The sequence below is a fragment of the Dunckerocampus dactyliophorus genome, chromosome 12 (genome assembly GCF_027744805.1).
Source record: "Dunckerocampus dactyliophorus isolate RoL2022-P2 chromosome 12, RoL_Ddac_1.1, whole genome shotgun sequence".
Lineage (NCBI taxonomy): Eukaryota > Metazoa > Chordata > Actinopteri > Syngnathiformes > Syngnathidae > Dunckerocampus > Dunckerocampus dactyliophorus.
In genome coordinates, this window is record NC_072830.1 from 10,021,331 (window position 1) to 10,033,725 (window position 12,395).

A 12,395-nucleotide genomic window follows, 5' to 3' on the forward strand; every position below is an offset into this window, starting at 1 on the left:
TTTTGCTGTCGTTTTTTTTTTAATTTTGCAAATATTTCAGCTTCCTTTTTAAATAATCTTCAACCCTTTTCATAATATTATGACTTTATTCCCATAATAACTTTTTTATAACTTTACTTTGTTTTGTTTGTTTCTTATATTACAACTTTAAAAATAATGTTTTTCTTGAATATTTCAACCCGATGCTACTACAATGACATCATTTTTCATTATGTACAAGTATTTTCTCGTAAAATCACAACTTTTTTTAATCTCGTTATATAAAAGAATTTTTTCCCTGCAATATTTTGACTTTATTCTTATAAAATTACGTCTGTTTTTTCACAGTTTTTGCTGTTTTTTTTTTCTCTTTTTAAAATTTTCCAAATATTTCAAATTTCTTTTGAAATGATCCTTCTTTTTCTTTGGTAATATTATGACTTTATTCCCAAAATATTACAACTTTTTCCCCCAACCTAATTCCCCAGCCTAATTTTCCAAAAATGTTCATTTCTTATAATATTCCAATTAAAAAGAATCTTGCTTATTTTAATATTTCAGTATTATGCTACTAGTCCTGACTAGAACCAGGAAATATGACCATATTAGTCCAGTACTCAGGTCTCTGCACTGGCTTCCTGTGAGAGAATAGACTTTAAAACAGCTCTGCTTGTGTACAAGTCTTTTCATGGTCCTGCGCCAAAGGTGAAGCTGCGTTTGCTTGTTATGCTGCCAAAATCTGGAACAATCTTTCAGAGGATGTGCGGCAATCCTCAACTTTGGCAATGTTCAAATCCAGGCTGAAAACACTTCTATTCAACTGTGAATATGACAACTCAAACTATTTTATCTGCACTCTTCATTCTTAATCTTTGTTGTTTTATGGAATCATTTATGGAACTTTATGGAATGATTTTAGAGTGATTTTATATTTTTACGGAATGATTTTATGAAGTGATTTAACCCTTCTTTTCCTCATATTTCAAGTTTATTCTTGGAAAATTACAACATTCTTTATTGTCAAAATATGACTTTTAAAAATATAACATTTTGACTTTAGCTGTTTTTCTCGTTTCTGCAGTTGTTTTTTTTTCCCCCCCTGGCAATTTCAACTTTCTTTTTGTCAATTTCCTTCTTGTAATTATGACTTTTTTCCTGTCATATTTTCCCCTTTTTCTCTTCTATTATAACTTTTTCTCCTGACTTCAAAATGACTGCTTTTTCCATTTCTGCTGCTTCTGTAGTTCTTTTTGTTTTCTTGTTAAATGATATTTTTTAAATGTGCAGCGGACCAATAAAAAAAAAACAAAACAAAAAAAAACATTAGTGATGTGCGATACCGCTGATTTTGCTTCCTTTTCGATACTGAGTAAAATTCAGTCTGGTATCGGCGATATCGACCCCTTGTGCAAATTCACCTAATGTAAAGTTTAGTGTATTTCATATCATAGCATCAAGAATAAAGGACATTTAATGAACTTATTCATGAAAAATATAAAAATAGCTTAAAATTAAATAAAATTATTTTTTAAAATAAATTAATACTTTAATAATTAGTAGAAGTGATATAATTATTTATTTTAAACCTTGAAGTATATGGAGGTAGCGGGGTGATTTACAATGTAGCCAACAACAGAAAAAACAGGACAGAATCATATAAAATTTCTGATTCTATTTGAAACAATAAAAATAAGTCAATTAAAACAATAAAAACATGAAAATAAATATTCACACATGGCTCCGTTTACGAGCGACAAAACTGGCAAAACGTTTCAGACAAAGATGGACTCAAATGACTGAAGTATCAAAGGTATCGATATTTTGTTTTAAGAATTGATTTTAGAGCATGAAGGGCTGGTATCGATATTTCCGTATCAATCCACAGGTCTCTAAAAACCAGCCGCGGGCGCGCTATGGACACCACTGGGTGTACGCAGAGTGCCCTGGGACTTAAAGGCTCAGCGACTGGAGCATAAAGGCGGTGGTGAGCATGATGGTTTATTGATGCCGGAGATTGGCTCTTTATGCATCACATGCTCTTTCTGTGCTCTTCTAACTCCTTTGGGTTAAAGAACTCCGAATAAGATCTGCATTTTGACCTGAGCGTTTGCACCCAATCAATCAGTGTGTGTGTGTGTGTGTGTGTGTGTGTATTGCACTCTCTGTTCAATACGCATGATGCTGATTTAATGATGGGATGCCTGCTGTGACGAGGTTAAACTCAGCTCAGCTCTACTGTGCTCCAGGGGGCTACAAATAACCGTATCATGGAAGGGATGGCATGTGTTGGAGGAAAAAAATGAACTGGAATTAAGCATCGCGGTGAATTTTAATTGCAAAAGCAGAGATATGACCAAAAAAAAAGGGCATGAGCGGGGGCACTCCGGGGAGTCGCACTTATCACGCCGACACTTGCCTCCGAGCAAACATCTGTCACCGATGGAGATTAGTTATCGACTGGCTGCGTGATAACTACAGAAAGTCATGTCGTGTGCATTATGCGGGGTGCTGCACTGTAAGTCGTAGCGTGTAATGACTCCAGAACGTCGTAAAAAAACAGGCAGCGCATTAAAGCTCCTGTCAGAGAACGCCTGGTGGCAGTTAGGACGTCCTCAGGAAGGAAGTATGGATTGATTTTTTTAACAAGCTCTGCAACCTCGTCACCACTCACCAAAATAAAACATCTTTTATGTAAAACATCAGCTTTAAACAAGTAAATTTGAAGTTTAAACTTTAAGTAAATACTTAAGTACTTTAAATAATAATTCATTTTATTTATAAAAGAGATTTATATACATATATTATTCATATAACACTTTACAATTAAGTTAAGTAAGAACAAATAAATGTAAGGAAGTGGAGGAAAAAAGCAAACAGGAATAAGGAATTAAGGATCGGGTATTCCAGTATTAAATATATTTTGTTTCTTTGACCTTTATTTTGAGAACACCTTCTCATTTTCAATGAGGACCTGGCAAGAGGCCCAGAACAAGCCAAAACAAAACAATGAAGTCCAAAAGAGCATAAAGAACTGCTGGTGGCACCTACTGTATATCCTCGCTTGGAACTCCGATATGGCTTTTTAATGAAAGAACAGATCAGATATTAATGAAGCATATTGGGATAAAGTGGAGGCAGGCTCATGGATGTGTGTGTGTGTGTGTGTGTGTGTGTGTGTGTGTGTGAGCTTGTGGTTACCATGGGGACAAGAGTTAGTGGCTTCCAGAGCCTTCACGCAGGCGATATTAAGCAACCCAACAATTGATTAGCACAGTCGGAATGCCGGGTGCATCACGTCCTTTTTTTTTTTTTTTAATATACACTTGTTGCCAGAAAGTTGTAGAGTGCACTCAGCATGTCTTCTCTACTTTGCTCCCCCTCCATCCATCCAAGGAAAGTAACACCCACACCATCCTGCTGCTCTCTGCTGGCGGCCGTAGCTCCAAACGCCAGCATCTGATGCTGATGTGGAATGTGTGCAGTGTGAGAGCCTCCCAGGCCCAATTTATTGGCAACGTGAACACCACTGCCTCATTTTGTACTCTGTAAATCAATAGGGGGCAGCGTGTCACCAGAATGCTGCGCGAGGAAACGAGATCACTACCTTAGAAGCAGCCAGGAGGCATCTTATGGTCCAGCACTTCCAAGGTGGTAAAGTTTGGGAAGAAAGTAGAAAAACTGCAGCGACCTCTTGAGGTACAAGCTGGTATTACATGACAACTCGCTTGGTGGTTGGAGCTGCTGCATCAACTATGGGAAAACGATCCTTGGTTTTTGCATCAGTGGATGTTCTTGTTTTTGGACGAGGAAGTGAATCGGAATGTCTTGGCTTGCATGTGTCCTAGTATGAGACCCAAATCTAAGACCAGAAGACATTCAATGATTTGCTCATCAAGTCAGGATATGTGTGGCGGATGTTGGCCCCCGTGCTGCTCAGCCATCCTCAAACGTCCACCATGTGACGTGGATCAAACTAGAGATGCACAATATCGTTTTTTTCACACCGATAGCTTTCTGCTTCTCAAGAATGATATGATACCTACCATGACACCTACCATGGCCCAGTAAGGTGCACTGTATTCACACACACGCTCCGAGCAGGCGGTGTCTGCCACGGAGGTCTCTGGCAAACCTTTTGCACTTTTCAAACGCTGCGGCACTGGCGGTTCAGGTGACTGATAAGGTTTTTTGTGGCGCAATTCGCATGCGAAATGTCTCGGAAAATGAATGTTTGTTAAAAAGGGGAAGTTATGACAGGCCGTGAACGTCGCGGGCAGGAGAAGAAGGAGTGTGCTCACTCGTACAGTACGGGTAATCTCCCCTCATTGGAGCATTTTTTTTTTAAATCGGAGCGATTTTTATTGATTCAGATTTATCGGTATGACGACATAATTATCGTGCACCCCTAAATCAAACCATGCCGAGTAGTGAGCGGGGTGGAGAGAGGGGTCAAGCCTTAGCCCTCAGGTTAATTACAAGGTCAAAAAGTCAATTATAGCACTAACTGCTCAAAAAGAAAACATATTTCATTCTTAATATTACATCGTGTTTCATTATATGGCAGCTCAAGAGTGTCAAACATGTTCTTTGACGAAAAAATGTGAAATAAAAGGGAGAGAAATGTGAGTTGGATTAGCCTTGGCTGCTCGTGACGGTGGGAGATGATGATTAAGTGTTCTTTTTTGTTAAAACATGGAAAAGAGAAAGTCAAAGCAATTGGGTGCATAATTTGGAAAGAAATAACAGGCCAAAGACAAACGTATGGAGCTGTGTCAGCAATTTATGTCCGCCACATTATGGAGTGCATGTGATCAAATAAGCTAACGCTACTTTGGGGCAGTATCCTAACTGTGCTTCATTTATTTTCTCGACTGAGAGTTTTAATTGTGTAAAAATATACAATATTCCAAATGCAATTTAAGCTTGGGAAATATTTTGGAGCACCTTCTGCAGTTGAAACATTTTAGAACGCAGCAGCCCGCCTGCTGATGTGTGGACCAAACGCCGGGAGCACATAACCCCTGCTTGCAGCTTTCCACTGCCTCCCAGTCAATTTAAAGGCCCATTTTAAAATGTTGCTGTTGGTTTTGAAACGTTTCCATGGACTGTACCTGCTGCAGCCTCACTCCCCAGGTAGGGCTCTGAGGTCTGCAGATAAACTGCTCCTGTCTGTCTCTCACTCCAGAGCCACCATGAGAGGGGACAGAGGCTTTTTTGTGGAACAAACGTCCTTCCTGCCCATCAAAGCTGCACAGACACTCCAGCACTTGAAAGCCTTTTGAAAATGTACTTCCATTGCTGTTCAACAAAGGTTAAAGAAGCACTTTTTGATTTTTATTTTGTATATTTTAGCAGTTTGCAGCTAAAGTTGGCTGTGTATCTATTGCCATAGTGTATTTATTGGTTGTTTTGCTGCTTTTATTATTGTCTTATATGACCTGTGCAGCACTTTGGTCAGCCCAGGCTGTTTTAAATGTGCAATAGAAATACAGTTTGACTTGACTTGAAGAAACATGGCGTGTACAGTGTTCCCTCGTTTATTACGGTGGATAGGTTCCCAAAATAGCCCGCAATAAGTGAAATCCGTGAAGTAGCCAAATTCATTTGTATACAATTATTACATAGGTTTTAAGGCTGTCAAAGCCCTCACAATACACTTGATATACTTTTCTCAGACAGGCATCACATTTGTCTCTTGTTTAAACATCCACAACTTCAAATTCCGTTTGAATTTTAATGATCAATCAAAATTATTAAGTGACTCACGTGTCTTCACTCCTCTGACCGTGCCTCGTCTTGGCACCGTTCCGCTGTGCTAGCGTTTTTATGTCCTTGTTAAAACATATTGCTCCACCATGGCACACCACATTATCAAACTTTATTCAACTTTTACAATCTAACCGTCTATTTTTTTTTGTCATCACTCTATATTTGTTTTCGGCACAATATTCCTGTACTACTATTACAATTATTATGATTGTATATCCAATGAGTTAATAGTTGTAAACCATCAGTCATGCATATGTGTCATTCCTGCAGGAGATGCCGTGCCAAGTGAAGTCAGCCCTGTGCAGCACTCCAGCACCATTCAAAAGCTGCAATCCCAGTATGGAAAAGCCAAATGCAACAAAATGCCATTCTGGGCTTTCTTACAAAAGAATCTGAGAGAAAACATCAACGACAGGTGGACAGCGAGGCCAAAACCTTAAATAATGCTTGATAAGCTTTGTTGTGAGGTAGGCTGTATACCATTGAAATAATGTAGAAATGTATGCACCTTACTTTATGCTAGGAAGCATTTATTATGAACCATTTAATTATCTCATCTGCCGAGGTCACAGCCAACAAGCGGTGAAGGGCGATGATGTAATGACAATCAAGTGGTTGTCCCATTAGTGGCTTTTTCCCCGTGGCCCAAGGTTTTAAAGGGTAAGACAAAGGGGAAGGGCTAAGGGGTGGAATATGATTCAACCTTATTTGTACCCGCTTCTTCCTTTCTTCTGCTCACTACATTGCACCGCGACAGATTGTTCCTCAGCCGCCATTATTAGGAGCTAGTCCCCCCTTTTCCGCTACATAGCAAAGATCGTGACTATTGCACTTCACACTCACCAATTGAAACACATCCTAAGTCCATGCCCATATCTTCAGCTACCGATGGTAGGAATTTTTGTCTGCCTCTCAAGGAGATCGCAAAATGACTAAACAGTGCAGCAGTGGCTCAGGAGGTAGAGCACATCTTCCAGAAACCGGAAGGTTGGCGGTTTGATCCTCGCTTCCTCCACCCAGTCTTTGTGTTATTATTAAAACCCTGCGGAATCAAGAGATTCAGAGATCTGGCTCCTCCGTGCCTCTCTGTGAGGACACTTGGCAGGCGGTCACGACCCAGAGGGCGCCCATTGAACACCTGGATGAGACACCAGGTGAGGTCACCGGTGATGTTGCATTCATGGCCAACACTGCCAAGCATTGGTCTTGTGAGTGCTCCCCAACTTAAATGAAATCAGGGAATATTAAGACTAATGCCAACAACTCCTCCTGTAAGTACTTCTACCTCCTAAAAGGTTTTTTCTTTCGTATTTGCACATGTGCGCCACAAACATTTGCACTCCACCAGACGTGTGATTGTTTCTGAGGAGTGGCAAATTTATCCTCCGCCTGCCAACGGAGCCCGGGCCCCATTTTCTTGTTCAGTGGAGTGGAAGTGGATGGTTCAGCTCTGTTTGCCAATGTGCTACCAGAGAGATCTAATGCAAACACAATTAGAACAGCGCCCGCGTCTGTTGTGCATAAATTTGATTGACAGTTGGAAGGCAGCATTAGCGAGGTGCGTATACTCTGCAAATCTGAGAACAATTGCTTTGGTTGGAGGAGAGAACCAAGTTATGCCGGCCTTAGCCTTTGGAGCTGCAGGTTATGCTGGATATCTGCAGTCCCCCCGGGGGTTCCAGACTTACAGGGTTCAAGCAACCCACAGAAGTCTGAAAATATGTTGGCTGTTGGAATTCTTGGAGAAATAAGGCATATCGAAACATTGGAAGATATGATGTCCTTTTTTTAGAACAAGGCAAGCATCTCTGCTTCCATTCCAATGTTCCTCACACAACACTTTCTGTTGCATGGGCTTAGAAACCCCCTGCAGTCCAAGGCTTTGATGCGGGGCAGTGCTTGGAAGTGGGCTACTGATACATTTATTGATTGCTCTGAACCGCAAGCACTCCCCCCGCAGTTCTGTGTTCCTTTTTCTTCGCTTGGTGGATGACAAATAGCAAAGAAACACTTTTCACTCTGCAATCAAAAGTTGTTTCTCGAGCTTTCTTACCAATGACACGCCATGACGGATAGAATTTGCCTTTTTGTGTGTTTTTAATGGCAGTGTACTTTGGCATCTGGGTTGTTTTTAAGGAACTATACTGGAGTGTTCGCGAATGCAGTGTGTGGAAAGAGCTTTATTTCTCCCAATGAATGGTTGGTATGAATGGTTGTATTCACACAATCATTTTGAATAAAGGTACACAAACAATTTCTGCGGTGGTTGATGAGATACCGTTATATATTATATACCGGCAGTAGCGGAAGGTAAAAGTGATCAGAACTAAATTGTAGGGGTGTCGCAAGATCTCGTATCTCGTTTGGAGAACAGCTGTATCGTGAGAACAAGGCAGCCAGAAGCCAATCAGACTGTGAACAATGGCATGACTACTATGAACGATAATACAGTAATATGGAAGTGGCGGTGCGCAAGGCATTATTGGAAGCGTACATTAAGTGCTTTACGCGCACACTGCAGTCCAACCTACCTTGGTGTTCACAGCGTCAGCGAGTGACATGTGGCTGTTTTTTTTCCATTGAACAGCTGCTTGCTACTTGTTGATGTCCAAGCAGAAACTGTAGTCCTACATTTGATCAATTTTACTTAAGATTTGTCAGAATGGACACCCATTGCATTTGTCCCAGCGCCAACTTTCAAGTACCGGCAATCACCAGTTCCCGTTTTATAACACACCTCATACATAGAAGAGATATGTGTTGACAATTTGGCAACATGGACGCTGTATTTAGCCAGTAAGGTTGTGCTTTCGGTAATGCAATAAATTAAATAATGAAATAAATTAAGTCATCAACAAAGGTGAAGAATCCGCGGCGCGGGAGTGAGCTCCATCTCCGTAACGGCGTGCAATGCGTGTCTTAAAGCTTTAAAAAAAAAAACCTCCACAATGCAACCCAGCCCCTGACCAACAGAGCCAAGAAAGTAGAGTTTGGGCGCACTCGCCTTCCTGACGAAACACACGTGGGTGTCCAAAGTGTGGCGCCGGGTCCATCTGTGGAACATGGCTCACTGCAGAAATAAAAAGCAAAGAAATAAAGAGCAAAAGTGGAAACAGAGAGCAAAAAGTTAAGGATACTAATAACTAATTAAAAAAAACACAAAGATTTGTCTTTAAATGTATATATGTATAATGTATTTTTTAAAATAAATTCTTCTAAATTGTTTTATTTATTATTAATATCAAAGGACAGCTGGACAGCCCTGACGTAAATAGACAAAGACAAGTAGACAAGAGAAAAACAGTGAGCTGTATTATTATCATTATTATTATACAGTTGATTAGCATAACAGTGGTTTATTTGGTCACAAAAAATGTACACCATAACATCTTTGAGTGTCAATTTGTGGGACAATAAACATTTCAAAATGCACCTGCATTGTTTTATGACTCAGTACTTGGTACATCACCTTGGTGCATCGTCTCGTCTTGTGAGTTGGGTGTCTTGTGGCACCCCTACTAAATTGCCATGAGGGCTGCACAAACAATCAAAAATAAAATAGCCTAAGCCTATTGTGAGCACCCCGTGGGGGCCCGCCCGCCAGAGACACAAATAGTGAAACTTCACACTTAAAATGTAGAACGACTTATGCGGATTATAATCGATGCAATACGGAGTAACACATGCGTTAGATACACAACATACTCCGTAAATCTATATTAAGTCTATACTAAGTAAATGGTAGCATTTTCTCCCTCAACCTTCCCTAACAATTTGCTGCTTGGGTGTCCTGAAGACGATGACATCTCTCTTTGAGCCTCACAAATGTGGCCTGTGGCTCTCAAAGTGTCTGATGGAGTCGTATCCTTGGGTGAGTAAGTGAAACTTATCTGGAGACAAATATTTGGAGTCAGACGTTGTCACAGAGAGTAAATAGCTCTTTGCACCTGCTACTCGTCTTGTTCAAACTTCTGATGGGCTGCAGTCCATCATGGAGGAGACACATTTTGGTTGGATTTGTCAGTCCTGCCTCCTCGCAGTGGAGGAAGTCTCTGTTGGCAGGGGGCGTCGATGCTACTGATGTCACAGAAAAAAGAAAAACAGGACTTACGTCGTGTTAAATCTCTTCTCAGCAGCTGTCAGTCAATCAGGTTCACATCCTCATGGTGTGCAGAGCATGTTAACCCTTTGTGCTCTCCACAGGGGTCCAATATGGGATTTCACTGGCTGGTTTGACTATTTCATCATGTTGGAGGAGCCAGACTTGAATATATTTGCACCTGTGACACATCCTGATTACCTAAGCATAGTAATATTGCGTAACAACAGAGCTCACAACGAACTAAACAACCCCATCAAAATCGCAGGGGGGGGGGTTACCACTCCACATGCCAGTCTTAGTCACGGTGTCTTAAAAGAAAGAGCAAAAGCATCACACAGCAACGCAATAGGTAGACAACAACAGACAAGACACTACCAATAATGCAGAACCAAAAACTATGTGAGCTCAAAACGTGTAACTTAGCAGCCGTTTACAGTACAGTACAGCAAAGCACGCTGGGAAACAGGAAGTGCTGTTGTCAAAACACTGCTAATGGTGAGCAGAAAAAACGCGGAAATAGCGGCAGGCAGATGTGGTAGTAGACTCGGCCACACTTGGCCACGCCCAATCGCAAGTATTTCTCAGATGCTTGCTTACGTGACTTTTACAACGTCGTTTACAGCCACGTCAAGAAGCTAAGTGCTGATGCTGTATCCATTAGCTTCACAACAGATATGTCTTTAGATCAGGGGCGGCCATTACGTCGATCACGAGCTACCGGTAGATCGCCAAGGTAGTTTGGGTCGATCGCGTAAACGTCACTTTGCAGTTGTCATATGACATCAGTCAGCTGACATTAAGCTCCCCTCCTGATTCGCGCTTGCTCCCCCGCAGCGTTTCAAGCTACACACGAAGATGCAACGTTCATCTTTATTATTGTGATTATGGATGAACTAACTCTGTGGTAAGATGTCTCTACAGTATCTATAACTAAAGTTATCTGTCCACTTGTAGCGGCTAGCTACGTAGAAAAAAAGTGTATTGTTTACTGGCTTTGCTTGGCGTCATGAACTCTACTACAGAAATCAGTGTTTTCTACACGTTGGCTTCTTAAACTATTATTTCATGATGAAATTAAAAATGTGCCCATTGGTGAAACCTTTTCAATATGTTGCCTTGACTTGGGCTGCATTGTCTTTTGCATCATCATTTTAAATTCTTGTATATGGGTAATGTTTGATAGCTAATGCTAACTGGATGTAATACATGAACTGTGTGCCCTAATGAACGTTACATAGCTAATTTGACTGACATATTACCAGTACTCAGGTTATGTACACAACTATTTAGGAGTTATGTGTATTATCTTTATTTCCATATTGAAGTGAATTATGATAGCAACTACTTTGATTACCTGTAAACTTTGAAAATGTGAATATGAAATACTAATCAGTAATATTTACAACTTTACTGGTTACATTTTGTATATGTTATATGTTTTATAGAAAGAGGTAGATCATTTTGACTTCTACTTGCATGCTGAGAAAGCGCGTGCACTCCTTAAATATACATGTATAACGTACATAAATACATACTCAGATTTTATTAAAATAAATATAGTAAATATATATATACTTTCTATATTTACAGTAGTAGGTAGATCTTTGGGACTTGGTCATTTTAAAAGTAGCTCGCAGGCTAAAAACGTGTGAGCACCCCTGCTTTAGATAGATACTTGTACTTGACTCATGATTTTTTTCATGACTATATTGTTGAGACAAAATGTATTAAATAAATATGGTACTTTTTCTTTAACTTTCATGTTGCATATTGCAGTATTTGTCATCCAGTGGCATCACAGTAAAAAAAAAAAAAAAAGCATCATGTGTTCATTCCTTAAAGAAGAGATCCTTTTGGATTTCTTCGGAGAATGTGTGTGCACACTTATTGGACAACTATCAGGTGTGCATGGTAATAATGCAGCCATAAAGGGCCTAAAATGAACTATGATTGTGTAAATGCATGAATATTACACGCTGCATAAGGTGTCCATGTTGAGTACAGTAAGTACAGGATTAATGCTTGCAATTCATTGGCTCATGAGACAGACTCTACCATGATAAATCATTCATGGAGTTGGACGGATGCATTTAGAGGTAGTACTAGCCCCCCTTGTCACCCCGCAGGAACACTCATTAGTTGCTTTTGTCTGTGATATTCCAGAGGAGGAGGAGCTGCAAACAGCTATCCAGAGGTTGGGAGGGGGCCACGGGGAATACTCTTGCATTAGTTCAGGGTGTCCCGCCATCATCATCAAAAAGAGACGCACACGGGGTTTTAAGGCTTCAAAAGAGAGAGTTAGGGGGAGGGGGGGTATTGATTTATGGGCTGCTGCAGCCTTCCTCCTTCATTCATCACGCTGTCCCCACACGCACCGCTGGTGTCAGTCCCAGGACGGGACTTCCTCTTCCTCACGGCCGACCACTTATTCCGGTGTATGAGTAACGAGCCAAGCTCCTCGAGAAGAAGCTCCTCGTTCGGCCCTCTTCCAAGCTTGACTGTCACACTTGTGCACCCCGGCGGGATTACTCGCTGCATGCACGCT

General features: G+C 40.7%; 1 long non-coding RNA gene across 1 annotated transcript; it reads left to right on the top strand.

Moving 5' to 3' along the window:
* The first annotated feature begins 1,870 nt into the window (after positions 1–1,870).
* On the top strand, positions 1,871–11,595 carry LOC129191726 (uncharacterized). The gene is made up of 3 exons (XR_008573263.1): positions 1,871–1,963; positions 5,165–5,290; positions 6,019–11,595. It is a non-coding gene; the product is annotated as an uncharacterized LOC129191726 (long non-coding RNA).
* The last annotated feature ends 800 nt before the right edge of the window (positions 11,596–12,395 follow it).